The following is a 13,681-nucleotide window of genomic DNA, read 5'->3' on the forward strand; positions in this document are numbered from 1 at the left end:
CACCACATATGTGATAACACAGAATTTATGGCCAGAAAAAACACCCCATACTGTTCATCAAATATGGCCTCCTGCATAAGACATGACCTAGTTATTTGAATTACTGAACCCAGAAGTTGAACAAGAATGTATTTGGAAGATACCTTTTTTTAATTAAAAAAACTTAGAAACTTATACATACAACCATAGAAAAGTCAGTCTGGAAGGACCTGAGGGTATCCTGTAATTAGTTTATATAGTTGCAGTTTTGGTCTCTCTTTCTAGCTGTATACGAAGATGCATTTTAAACCATCGCATCGGGAAACTGATATGTGATATTGCATTACAACAGACATACCAGCAATATGTCATGCCAATTTAGTAACCTGTAGACAAAGTTTAAATAATGGCTTCCTTCCATAGCAAAATAATATGGTGCATCCTCCATAAACTCTTAATTATAATGGTCAATTAGTTACTACAGTTGGTCTTTGCATCTACCAACAACAGGTGAAGAGGGGTCACTGAAAGACAATATTTTCACTCTAATATCTCCCCACTAACGCAAAATCAGCCTGATGATTGATTTAATTAAATTACAAGAATCCTGATATTTTCTTCAGTAACTTCCTTGACATTGCTAAAAGCACTGTCAGACTGTTTCATGTCATCATATTATTTGGGGGGAGGAAAATGATTTTGTTTCATGCTTTATGTCTTTGACATAAATTTCCAGAGATTCCTGAGGGCATTTCTTTTTACACTGTAGCATAGTCTCGTTAAGCAATTCAGGTGAAACAAAACCACAAAGACTCACTTCTTGGCCCTGTGGTCTGAATTGCTCACATGGCACCCTTTCAAACATAAGGAACAGTATTTCAGAACAACACTGAAATTTTATATTGTTAATACAAGATTCCATTAACACATTAAGTGTCATTGTATTTGTAGCCTCTTTTTAAAGTGACTTCTGTACTCAGTGTTTTACAATTATGTTAAAAACAGTAGTCTCTGTTTGGAATGATACTTACAGTTTTCTATTCTGTTAATATACATTAAAACGCTATTTATTTTTGTTTAATTTCTCTAGAAGCAATATCACAAAGGCATCTCTTATACAGTCAGAAATTAGGAGAGTGGCATTTGATTTCTGATATTGAAATCTACTGCATTTCACATGTTGTCAATTCTTGCTAGCCTCAGCAGGAGCTGAGGCTGTAAGTATTCAAACCTGAAAAGACTGAGCCCCATAGGATGTAGAGATTGTTTGTGAGACAGGTCCTTTAGAATTCAGTAAATGTGAACTGTCCTCAATGATTTCTCTGATGCCTCATCTTCTTCCCTCTAGTTCCAATGGCCATGAAGTAAAGTGGAAGGCAAAACCTATTGTATATTCTAAGATGAGGATAAAGACACTAATGATAGATTTGGATTTTGGGAAAGCACTGTAAAATAATATGATGTGCAAGAGGATAAAGACCTGTAGCTGTTGCAAGATACCTTAAAACGGCCAGGTATTTTTGTACCTTAACTGCATCATCAAGACTGCAAACTTAATATTAGCTTTTCTATTGCTTCTTTTTTTTAAAAAGCATTCACACAGTGGTTATGTACCTAGAAAGAAAAAGAAAAAAAAAAAGATTCTTTTTATAAAATGCTCTGGTTTAAAAGAAGAACCTCTGCATTCACAAAACCTTTTGCAGTCTTAAGGGCCTATATCTAAGCTGTCATTAGGCACTCACATTAGCAGAATACTTTCTGCAAGCGAAATCAACTGTGCAGTTGCCTTTAGACATTACAGCCATCCAATCTCACAGCAGACACTGAGGTAGCAAGCTTCTGTCACTGTTTACGTGCATTTGCATATGTCTCACTGCCAGCACAAAAGTTAGCCACAGTAACACCTGAAAATCTAACCAATTTTTGCTCTACATGGAACTAGTAGACTTGAGACTCTTCCTTCAAAATGTCACTGATGTGTCTACATGTAAGAAGTCCCATGGAACCAATGTATTAACATGATTCTAATGCAAAGACACACAGACTAGTCTTTTTTTTTTTAATTTTGATCTGTCCCTTTTTTTTTTTTCATGGGAACATGCAGCCACCCAGACCACAGGCTGCAGAGAATGCCAGAGCCTTTCACTGGTATGGAATGGCAGTAGAGAAAACAGCTATGTGAGGTGTGAGCAAGTGGATGACCTGCTCAGCCTGGTGGTAGAGCTGAAAGAGGAGGTAGAAAGGTTGAGAAGTATCAGGGAGCTGGAAAAGGAAATTGACCGGTGGGATCAAGCTCTGGCCTCCCAGAGACAGGAAAGACCGCTACCAGCAAGAAACCAAAATCAAGTGAGTCCTGTATCCTACCCTCGCCAGACCCAAGACAGTAGGTCAAGGGAAAAGGATGAATGGAAGAAAGTTTACATTCGGGGTGGCAGGAGAAATACCCCCTTCACCCCCCCACACCCTTCCAGGTGCATCTGTTGAACAGGCATGAGGCTCTGGATGTGGAATATAGTGACTCAAGGGATAGGGGGAAATGTCGCCATGTTCCTGCTCGGTGTAGAAGGAGAAGGGTCCCTCCTGCGACTACCTCACCTTCCCTTGCAAAACAGGTATGAGGCTCTGCAAGTGGAACCAAATAACAACATTGAGGAAGGTGGTTCAAGTAAGCTGGAGGTGACGCAGAGGAGAAGTCACCCTGCACCCTCCATCAAAACAACTCCCACAAACTAAAAAAGGTAGGTTGTGGTTGTAGGAGACTCCCTTCTAAAGGGAACAGAAAGCTCTATATTCAGGCCAGACCCACTTCTTAGGGAAGTCTGCTGCCTCCCTGGGGCCAGGGTTAAAGACATAAAGAGAAAACTTCCTGCCCTGGATAGGCCCTTAGATTGTTATCCCCTAATAATTTTTCAGGTAGGCAGTGATGAAACTGAAAAGGGAAAACTTAAGACAATCAAGAGGGACTTCAGGGCCTTGGGACAACTGGTAAAGGGATCAGGAGCACAAGTAGTGTTCTCCTCTGTCCTCCCAGTTGCAGGGTATGATGAGGAAAGATGCAGGAAGACCCACCAGATCAATACCTGGGTGGGGGACTAGTGTCACTGGCAGAATTTTGGATTTTTTGATGATGGGTCAGCTTACATGACACCTGGCCTGCTATCAAAAATAGGATGCACCTGTCTAAAAGGGGGAAAAGGATCCTGGGGCAGGAGTGAGCAAGGCTCATTAAAAGGGCTTTAAACTAGATTTGAAGGGGGAGGGGAAAAAAACAGGTGTGGCAGAGGCAAACCCAAGGGTGGTAATGCTGGCATTTGAGGGAAGGGGTGCTAGTGAGGTCCTTCAGTCTGCTATTCCAGTGGAGGTAGGGAACGGAGAGCCGTGCAGTAGAAGAGATACAAGGGTTCTAGATGTGTTAAAAACCATGGAAGTGCCTGAGGAAGGCCACAATGGAATTAGGGCTTCTCACCAGAAAAAGGTGATGGGATCAATGGCCCATCTGAAGTGCATTTGTACGAATGCATGCAGCATGGGCAACTGTCAAGGGTTTTGATTGTGGGGTGACAATAAAACCGTGGCAGATGTATTGTTAACCCCCTCTCCCCCCTCTTCCCCCTTCAGCCCCCCCCCTCTCCCCCTTCCCACTCAGGACAGGCGATCAGGAGGAAAAGAAGGACAAAGAGAAGAGAGATGGAAAAATTAAAAATGTTTTACTAATGCTACTAATAAGAATAGAGAAAATAATACAAAATATACAAAACCAATCTTGAAAGTCTCAGCAACTGCAGAGCCGGCACCCAAAGTCCTGGATTGGACTCTGCAGCCAACTGGAGCTGGATTCAGTCTCTCACTAGGCCTCAGTTTTCAGGGACAACTAGCAAGGTCCTCTCCTAATGTCGGCCATAAGCAAAAGGGATGAAAAGGAATGAGATCCTCGTGATCTCCCACATTTATATCAAGTATTCTGCCGCGATTGAGAGACGGGACGCAGTTTGATGTAAACAAAATGTCCGCTTTATTAGTGTACTTCACATACATTTATAGTTTTCCTCAGCAACGTGCTTCGAGCTGATTGGTGTTTCTGTTACCCTGTTACAGACTGATTGGTCTACACTGTACACTAAACATTCACAGACTGGCCAATGCCAAAACATTTTCTTAAACAGCTACTACCCCAACCCAAGCAATCTTCCCTGTGCAAAAACAAGAGTCCCTCTTTTACAGGACAACCTTACTAACTTGTGAACCTTGTCTAAACATAGAATCAACACTCTCCATTCCTTCTAATTAAGGTTCTCGCCTCTATCCTTCCCATGGCCTGTGACCAACAAGTTCCAGCACATCCCCTTTTAGCAATTGATAAGTGCTGGGAGTTTTGCTGAGGCTAGCCAAATCCTGTCCCACAGTATTCACGTGAATGGAATGTTATACTCCATTGGTCAGTTTCTTGGTCACCTGTTTCTCATTGCCCCTCTCGCGAGATGCGAATCTGTCCTTATCAATTACCTTGCATTTCATTGCTATGTTTACCAAAACATGTATCTGGTTCTCCAGGAAAATGCAGCTAATATGAAGGCTTTAGCTGACAGGCAAAATTCACTAAAAGAGAAACTTGCTTTTAACAAAACCAGGATAGCAACAAACAAGAAGAGTTGGAAGCCATTGTGCAGCAGAAAAACTATGATACAGTTACCATCTTAGAAACATGGTGGGATGACTCTCAATTGGAGTGCTGCAATGGATGGCTATAAACTCTTCAGAAGGGATAGGTGAGGAAGGAGGGGAGGTGTGGGTAGCCATGTATGTTAGGGAGGGTTTTGATTGTCTGTAACTTGATGAGGGTGATGATGGGGTTGAGTGTCTATGGGTGAGAATCAAGGGGAAGGTCAACAAGGCGGACATCCTGGTGGGAGTCTGTTACAGACCACCCAACCAGGATGAAGAGGTAGATGAAATATTCTGCAGGCAGCTGGGAGAAGTCTCTCAATTGCTAACCCTTGTTCTTATGGGGGACTTGAACTTACCAGATGTCTTCTGGAAATAAAACACAGCAGAGAGGAAGCAGTCTAGGAGGCTCCTGGAGTATATGGAACTCAACTTCCTGACATAGCTCATTAGTGAGCCAACTAGGGAAGGTGCCCCACTGGACCTGTTGTTTGTGAAAAGAGAAGGACTTGTAGGTAACATGTCGGTTGGAGGTCACCTTGGGCATAGTCATCATGAAATGATTTTTTCTTTTTTAGGAGAAGCAAGTAGGGCAGTCAGCAGGCAAAGGAGTCGAAGAAGGCTGGTCCCTCTTCAGGAAGGTAATCTTAGAGGTGTAGGAGCAGGATGCCCCCATGTGCCAAAAGGCAAGTTGTTGGGGAAGAAGGCCGGCCTAGCTGAATACAGAACTTCAGCTGGAATTTAGGAATAAAAGGAGAATTTGTAACCTTTGGAAGAAGGGGCAGGCAACCTAAGAGGAATACAAGAAATTTTTCATCAGCAACAAAAGGAGAGTTAAGGAGAGCTATCCCTCTGGTGGATGCGGGGGGGGGGAGAAACAGAGACAGATGATGAGGGAAAGGCTGAGGTATTTAACACCTTCTTTGCCTCAGTCTTTAACAGTAAGACCAGTTGTGCTCAGCCCCCTGAGCTGGAAGGCAGGGATGGGGAGCAGAATGAAGCCTGAATAATCCAAGGGGAAATGGTTAGCGACCTCCCACACCACTTATACACCCACAAGTCTATGGGGCCAGATGGGATCCATCCAAGGGTGCTGAGGAAGCTGGCAGAGGTGATCACTAAGCCACTTTCCATTATCTATCAGCAATGTTAACTAACAGGGGAGGTCCCAGATGACTGGAAGGTGGCGAATGTGACACCCATCTACATGAATGGTCGGAAGGACGATCCAGGGAATTACGGGCCTGACAGTCTGACCTCAGTGCTGGAGAAGGTCATGGAGCAGATCATCCTGAGTGCCATCACACAGCACACACAAGATAACCAAGCTATCACAGAATGGTTGGCGTTGGAAGGGACCTCTGGAGATCATCTAGTCCGACCCACCTGCTAAAGTAGGTTCACCTAGAGTAGATTGTGCAGGAAAGTGTCCAGGCAGGTTTTGAATGTCTCCAGAGAAGGAGACTCCACGACCTCTTAGGGCAGCCTGTTCCAGTGCTCTGTCACTCTCAAAGTAAAGAAGTTTCTCCTCATATTCAGATGGAACCTCCTATGCTTCAGTGTGTGCCTGTTGCCCCTCATCCTATCGTTGGGCACCACTGAAAAGAGTCTGGTCCCATCCTCTTGATATCCACCCTTGAGATATTTATAAACATTTATAAGATCCCCTCTCAGCCTTCTCCAGGCTGAAAAGACCCAGCTCTCTCAGTCTCTCTTCATAAGGAAGATGCTCCAGACCCCTAATCATCTTTGTAGCTCTCCTCTGGACTCCCTCCAGTAATTCCTTGTCTTTCTTAAACTGGGAAACCCAGAACTGGACGCAGTATTCCAGATGGGGCCTCACCAAGGCAGAGCAGAGGGGGAGGATAACCTCCTGATACTGTAAAATTGGTTAATTGAAGAAACTTCTAAAACCAAGTTTAAGGTTTTAAAAGCAAGCATTCCATTTAATGACTGACGCACATCACTCAGGCACATTCACGGGATGGATGTGCCTAGTGAGGGCCATGAACAGTTTCCAGACACAAGTTATATCCACACAATGTCCAAATCCCTAGCATCACCTCCTTGTAATTTTGCTGTTTACATGTAGCCAGATTTTTATCATTTCCCTTCCCTTTCCAAAACCAAATTGATAGCACATTGTTTTTGCCATTTGGAATGTCTCCCCAAACAAAAAAAAATTTTCTGCATACATGACCTCATCCCATTTCCCTTCTTGCCTTAAAAACAACATAAACTGCAACAAAGTATTATAATTCAAGTTTCCATTCTCTGACCATTTTTCTCATCATCAAACTTATACAGCAGCCACGACTGATTACAATATTCACAAGATCTTCCATACTCGTATTTCCCCCAGGCACATTTCCAAGTTCTTTCCAGTGTTTTAAAACACACCCTAATACTGATTTCTTAAGAACACCACTAGGAACAGACATTCCTGATCCCATCTTGTAAGTAAAAACCATGAAGGGGGGGAGAAGGGTGGAGGCGCAGAATGGGAAAAGGGTTATATCCACATAGGTTATATATATTCATTACATTTCCAATAAATCTTTTGCATATGCATTACATTCCTTTGTTATTTGGCTTGTAACCTGCTTGCACTGGTGTTTCCACCTTATCTTCTGAGAGCAAGGGCATTGTCTCCCACTCTTCTCCTGCTTATCTCAAAAAATACCATTCTTGTGGTTTAACGCCTAATAAGTGCCTAAAACCTAACATCCGTGAACTTTATTCTTATTAACTTAGTAAATGCCTGAAATCTATGAGTCTTATTATTATTAACTTATTTTGTTGCTAATTGCTGATTTTAGGTATCAGACGTACTGATCACACTTTTCTTAATGCACCCCAGGATACCGTTGGCCTTCTTGGCCACAAGGACACATTGTTGACTCATGGTCAACCTGTTGTCAACCAGAACTCCGAAGTCCTTCTCTGAAATGCTGCTTTCCAGCAGGTCCACCCCTAACCTGTACTGGTGCCTGGGGTTATTCCTCTGCAGGTGCAGGAACCTAGACCTGCTCTTTTTAAAATTGATTAGGTTCATCAGGTCCAGTCAGCATGGGTTTATGAAAGGTAGGTTCTGTCTGATCAACCCGATCTTCTTCTATGACAAGGTGACCCACATAGTAGATGACAGAAAGGCTGTGTATGTTGTGTACTTAGACTTCAGGAAAGCCTTAGACACCGTATCCCACAGTATTCTCCTGGAGAAGCTGGCAGCTCATGGCCTGGACAGGAGTACTCTTCGCTGGGTAAAGAACTGGCTAGATGGCCTGGCCCAAAGAGTTGTGGTGAATGGAGTAAAATCCAGTTGGTGGACAGTCACGAGTGGTGTTCCCCAGGGCTCAGTATTGGGACCAGTTCTGTTTAATATCTTTATCAATGATCTAGATGAGGGGATTGAGTGCACCCTCAGTGTGTACACGCACGCAGGCACGTCGCAAGAAGAGCCAGAGGCCACGAATGCATTGCAAAGAGCAAATTTTATTTTAGTTACCTCTCTACTGGGGGATCTCCGAAGTAGCACCTAAGCTCCCAGTAGAGGTGACCCAAGCGGGGACACAGGCACTGGTCAGTTCAGCCCTGCTGGAAGATTGCCGGGCCTGCTGAGCTCGCCTGTATTTTAAGGCTTTAGGCAGGCACAGCCTCCCACTCTTTCCCACAACAAAGCAGGAATCTCAGACATAGTGACAACATGCCCAGAGTTTCTTACAGGCCTATGTTATCTCACACAGAGGTTCTACTCATCAAGCACACAAGGTCAGTAAAACAATTAGTGTGATGTATGTGCTTTTTCTACAGACAGGCGCAAGTCACCTGAGCATATTTACATTTAACTAACCTCCTTGCCAAATCTTCTGCTATATCCCCATACACTCAGTAAGTTTGCAGATGATATCAAGTTGGGTGGGAGTGTTGATCTCCTTGAGGGTAGGAAGACTATACAGAGGGATCTGGACTGGCTAGATCATTGGGCTGAAGCCAATTGTATGAGGTTCAACAAGGCCAAGTGCTGGGTCCTCCACTTGGTTCACAACAGCCCCATGCAATGGTACAGGCTTGGGGAAGAGTGGATGGAAAGCTGCCTGGTAGAAAAGGACCTGAGGGTGTTGGTCGACAACCGACTGAACATGAGTTTGCAGTGTGCCCAGGTGGCCAAGAAGGCAAATAGCATCCTGGCATGTATCAAGAACAGTGTGGTCAGCAGGACTAGTGAAGTGATCGTCCCCCTGTACTCAGCAGTGGTGAGGCCCTAACTCAAATACTGTGTTCAGTTTTGGGCCTCTCACTACAGGAAAGACACTGAGGTGCTGGAGAGAGTTCAGAGAAGAGCAATGAGGCTGGTGAAGGGTCTAGAGAATAAGTCTTATGAGGAGCAGCTGAGGGAACTAGGATTGTTTAGCCTGAAGAAAAGGAGGATGAGGGGAGACCTTATTGCTCTGTAAAACTACCTGAAAGGAGGTTGTAGCATGGAGGGTATTGGTCTCTTCTCCCAAGTAGCAAGTGATAGTTCAAGAGGAAATGGCCTCAAGTTGCACCAGGGAAGGTTCATATTGGGTATTAGGAAAAAATTCTTCATGGAAAGGGTTGTCAGGCATTGGAACAGGCTGCCCAGGGAAGTGGTGGAGTCACCATCCCTGGAGGTGTTGAAAAGACATGTAGATGAGTTTCTTAGAGACATGGTTTAGTGCCAGCATTAGGTTAATGATTGGATTCAATGATCTTGAGGGTCTCTTCCAACCAAAATGATTATATGATTCTGTGAATTACCTAGAAGAGGAAAGAAAATCAAAGCTGACAGTTTCTCTAAAATTATTCAGATTTTTTTTTCTTAACTAACTAACCAACCATAATTTCATGTAGTTTATATGAAATACTTCTATACAGTTTCAGTATCTGAATTGTCTGAAATGGTACTTTAGGGATTGGGAAGGTGATGCTGGCTTGATATCATTCTTTAATCCTACCAGAGAATGAGGAAAAAGAGAAAAAAAATCACTCGGTCCACTGACTCAAGATTGTTTTTTTTAGAACTAGCTACCAAAAGCCATCTAAAATGAACTTGTTTATGTTTGAATATAAGGGAACATTGCTGTCACAGGAAACCTGGGAACTGAGTCTGACCCAGTTGGCATATCACTTGTGATTTGTTAAAGCTTGATTTTCCCTGTTTTAAGAGGTTGCTATATACAGTGTTCTTGGCCACCTCCTGCTTCTTTAAGAAGCCTATTGCTGATACTAAGAGAAGGAATATAACTGTAAGCCTTTAGAAATAATGTAAAAAGAAAGCAAATAATCAGCTAAATACAATTGCTACACTTTAAAAATGTAGTTAAGTACAACTAGTAAATACAATTGACCATTGTGGTGGGTTGACCTTGGCTGGATGCCAGGTGCCCACCAAGCCGCTCTATTGCTCCCCCTCCTCAACAGGACAGGGGGGAGAAAATACAAGGAAAAACTTGTGGGTCCAGATAAGGACAGGGAGATCACTTACCAATTATGGTCATGGGCAAAACAGACTTGAATCAGGGTAGATTAATTTAATTCCAATTAATAACTGAGTAGGATAGTGCGAAATAAAAGTAAATCTTAAAACACCTTTCCCCCACCCCTCCCTTCTTCCCAGGATCAGCTACACTCCTGACTCTTCTAACTCTTCTCCCATCAGTGAAGGGGAATGAGGAAGGGGGTTTGGGGTCAGTTACTAACGCTTTGTCTCTGCTGCTCCTTCCTCCACATACTCTTCCCCTGCTCCAGCATGGGGTGCCTCCCACAGGATGCAGTCCTTCATGAACTTCCTCGATTGTAGTGGCAGAGCCCCCCCCCCCCGCCCCGGGGGGATGGGGTTGTCACCAGCCTGGCTGAGAGGTGAAGCCAGAGACAAAAGAAACTAAAGGAGTACCATTAGAAGGTAATAATGAGTGAGCAATGGCTGAACACATGCGTGCAGAGCATGTGGACAGTACATGCAACCTATCATGTTATGGTATAACACGAGTTACAACCAATCACATTGCTGTAAGGCGCGTGGACAGGGCAGTTTTGCTATAAAGCTAGCCCGGTCCGACAATAAAGCGAACTCTGTGAACATCATATTGGTGTGTCAGGTTCCGTGGCTCGCATGGAAAAAGCAACACCGGATGTGTGTCCTTCCCATGGGCTGCAGTTTTTCACAAACTACTCCAGCATGGCCCCTTTCCAAGGGGTGCAGTCCTTTGGGAATGGACTGCTCCGGTGTGGGTCCCCCATGGGGCCACAGGTCCTGCCAGTAAACTTGCTCCTATGTGGACTCTTCTCCACAGACTGCAGTTCCTGTCAGGAGTCTCCAGCATGGCTCTCCAGAAGCTGCAGCTTCATTCAGGGGAGGAGGTCCCCTGCAGCATGTGGTGAAGACCATGGTGATGCAGGTTGCCCCTCCACAGCCCATGGAGGACCCCACACTGGAGCAGGTAGATGTGCCTGAGGAGGCTGTGACTCCATGGAAAGCCTGTGCTGGAGCAGGCTCCTGGCAGGACCTGTGACCCTGTGGAGAGAGGGAGACTTAACTCATGTGGCTCACTTGACTGCAGCATGTTTCACATTCATTGGTGACCTGTATGATGGCCTCCATGGTCCACCCCTCGATCATGAGCCCATCTGTACATTGCATCTCTCCCTAGATGTATCAATGTTTCATGAGCCCATTTAGCTACAAATAACTCACTCACTCACTCACTCACTCACTCACTCACTCACTCACTCACGCTCCCAGTCCGGGTCCACCTGAACCACTTCAATTTTGACAGCCTTGCCTACTTGTTAATTGTTTCAATGTTCTTCAGTGGCATGGCTTTTGGGTATGTGAGCATCTATATGATGTACCTTTAGAGTGATGTTTTCCACCCAGGCAGCAATGTCCTGCCACAATGCAGCAGCCCAGAGGGGTTTACCCCCACACTGCCAATTGGTCTTCTTCCACTGCTCTAGTCACTCCCATAGGGCATTAGCCGCCATCCAGGAGTCAGTATAGAGTACTGGCCACTTTTCTTGTTCAGCAATCTCTAGGGCTAGTTGGATGTCTTTCACTTCTGCAAACTGACTTGACTCACCTCCTTCAGTGGCTTCAACAACTTGTCATGTGGGACTCCACACAGCAGTTCTCACTTCTGATGGTTTCCTACCACACAACAGAATCCATCAGTAAACAAAGTATAATGCCTTTCATCTTTTGATAACTCATTATTTGATGGTGCCTCTTGGGCATGAGCCACCTTCTCAGGCAATGCTTCAAAATCTCTTCCTTCTGACCAGTCCATGATCTCTTTCAGGATTCCTGGACAGTTGCATTTCACCAGTCAAGCTCACTGCATGATCAGCGCTACCCACTTACTCCATGTAGCGCTAGTTGCATGATGCATAGAGGGGACATTTGCTTTGAACATCCAGTGTAGCACAGGCAATTGCGGTGCCAAGAGGAGATATGCTTCTGTACCAACAACTTATGAAGTGGCTCGAACCTCCTCATATGCTGATAGTATCTCATTTTCAATCATGGGTGTAGTGGGCTCCAAAACCCTAATGATCGACCTCAGGCTTCTCCTGATGTTTTCTGCCAGAGGCTCCAGGTGAGACCATGATCCCTGGCTGCAGTGTTAGAGTAAATTTTGCACAGCTGGTCCTGTTTGGACAGGCTCAAGAGCTACCACATGAGCTGTCTCCTGCTTGATCTGCTCAAAGGCTTGCTGTTGCTCAAGACCCCACTCAAAATGGTTCTTTTGGGTTACTTGGTAGAGATGACCCACAATCTGACTATAACCTGGAATATGCATTTCTCCAGAATCCCACAAGGCCTAGGAAAGCTTGTGTTTCCTTCTTGTTAGCTGGTGGGGGCATAGTTGGTATTTTGTTGATCACATCTGTAGGGATATGAAGGTGTCCATCCTGCTATTTTATTCCCAATAACTGAATCTCCTGTGCAGATTCCTTAACCTTGCATCTTTTTATGGTTAAATGAGTTTTCAGAATAATCTGAATTATTCTTTTTCCCTTCTCAAACACTTCTTCTGCCTTGTTGCCCCACACAATAATGTCATTGATATAGTGTAGATGTTCAGGGGCATCACCCTGTTCCAGTGCACTTTGGATTAGTCCATGACAAATGGTAGGGCTGTACTTCCACCCCTGGGGCAGTCGATTCCAGGTGTATGGGACATCGCCCTATGTGAAAGCAAACTGGCCTGCATTCTGCTGCCGAAGGAACTGAAAAAAAACACATTGGCAATGTCAGTTATAGCATACCACTTGCCTGCCTTTGACTCCACATTGGAGCTCTAACATATCTGGTACAGCAGCACTCAGTGGTGGCATGACTTCGTTCAGACCATGATAGTCTACTGTTAACCTCTACTCTCCATCAGACTTTTGCACTGGCCATATGGGACTATCAAGGGGTGAGTGAGTCTTGTTGATCACTCCTTGGTTCTCCAATTGATGAATCAGCTCATGGATGGGAGCCAGGGAGTCTTGGTTCATGCAATATTGCCACCGCTGCACCATCACGGTAGCAGTCGGCATCGATTGTTCTTCAGCTCGCAGCAATCCCACAAGGAAGGGATCTTCCAAGAGTCCAGAAAGGGTAGATAGCTGTTTAATCTTCTCTGTGTTTACAGTAGCTACACCAAAAGTCCATCAGTACTCCTTTGGGTCCTTGAAGTACCCTCTTCTGAGATGGTCTATGCCAAGGACACATGGGGTCTCTGGGCCAGTCAAAATGGGATGCTTTTCCCACTTGTCCCCTGTTAAGCTCACCTCAGCCTCCAATATAGACAATTGCTGGCATCCCCCTGTCACTCCAGAGATCCAGATGGATTCTGTGCCCCTATACCCTGATGGTACCAGCAGACACTGTGCACCAGTGTCTACAAAAGCCTTATACTTCTGTGGATCCAATGTGCCAGGTCATTGAATCCACACAGTCCAGCATAACTGGTCATCCCTTTCTTCCTCCCAGCCGAAGGCAAGGACCCTCTATTCCTGTTCCTAGTCA

The sequence above is a fragment of the Patagioenas fasciata genome, chromosome W (genome assembly GCF_037038585.1).
Source record: "Patagioenas fasciata isolate bPatFas1 chromosome W, bPatFas1.hap1, whole genome shotgun sequence".
NCBI classification, from domain to species: Eukaryota; Metazoa; Chordata; class Aves; order Columbiformes; family Columbidae; genus Patagioenas; species Patagioenas fasciata.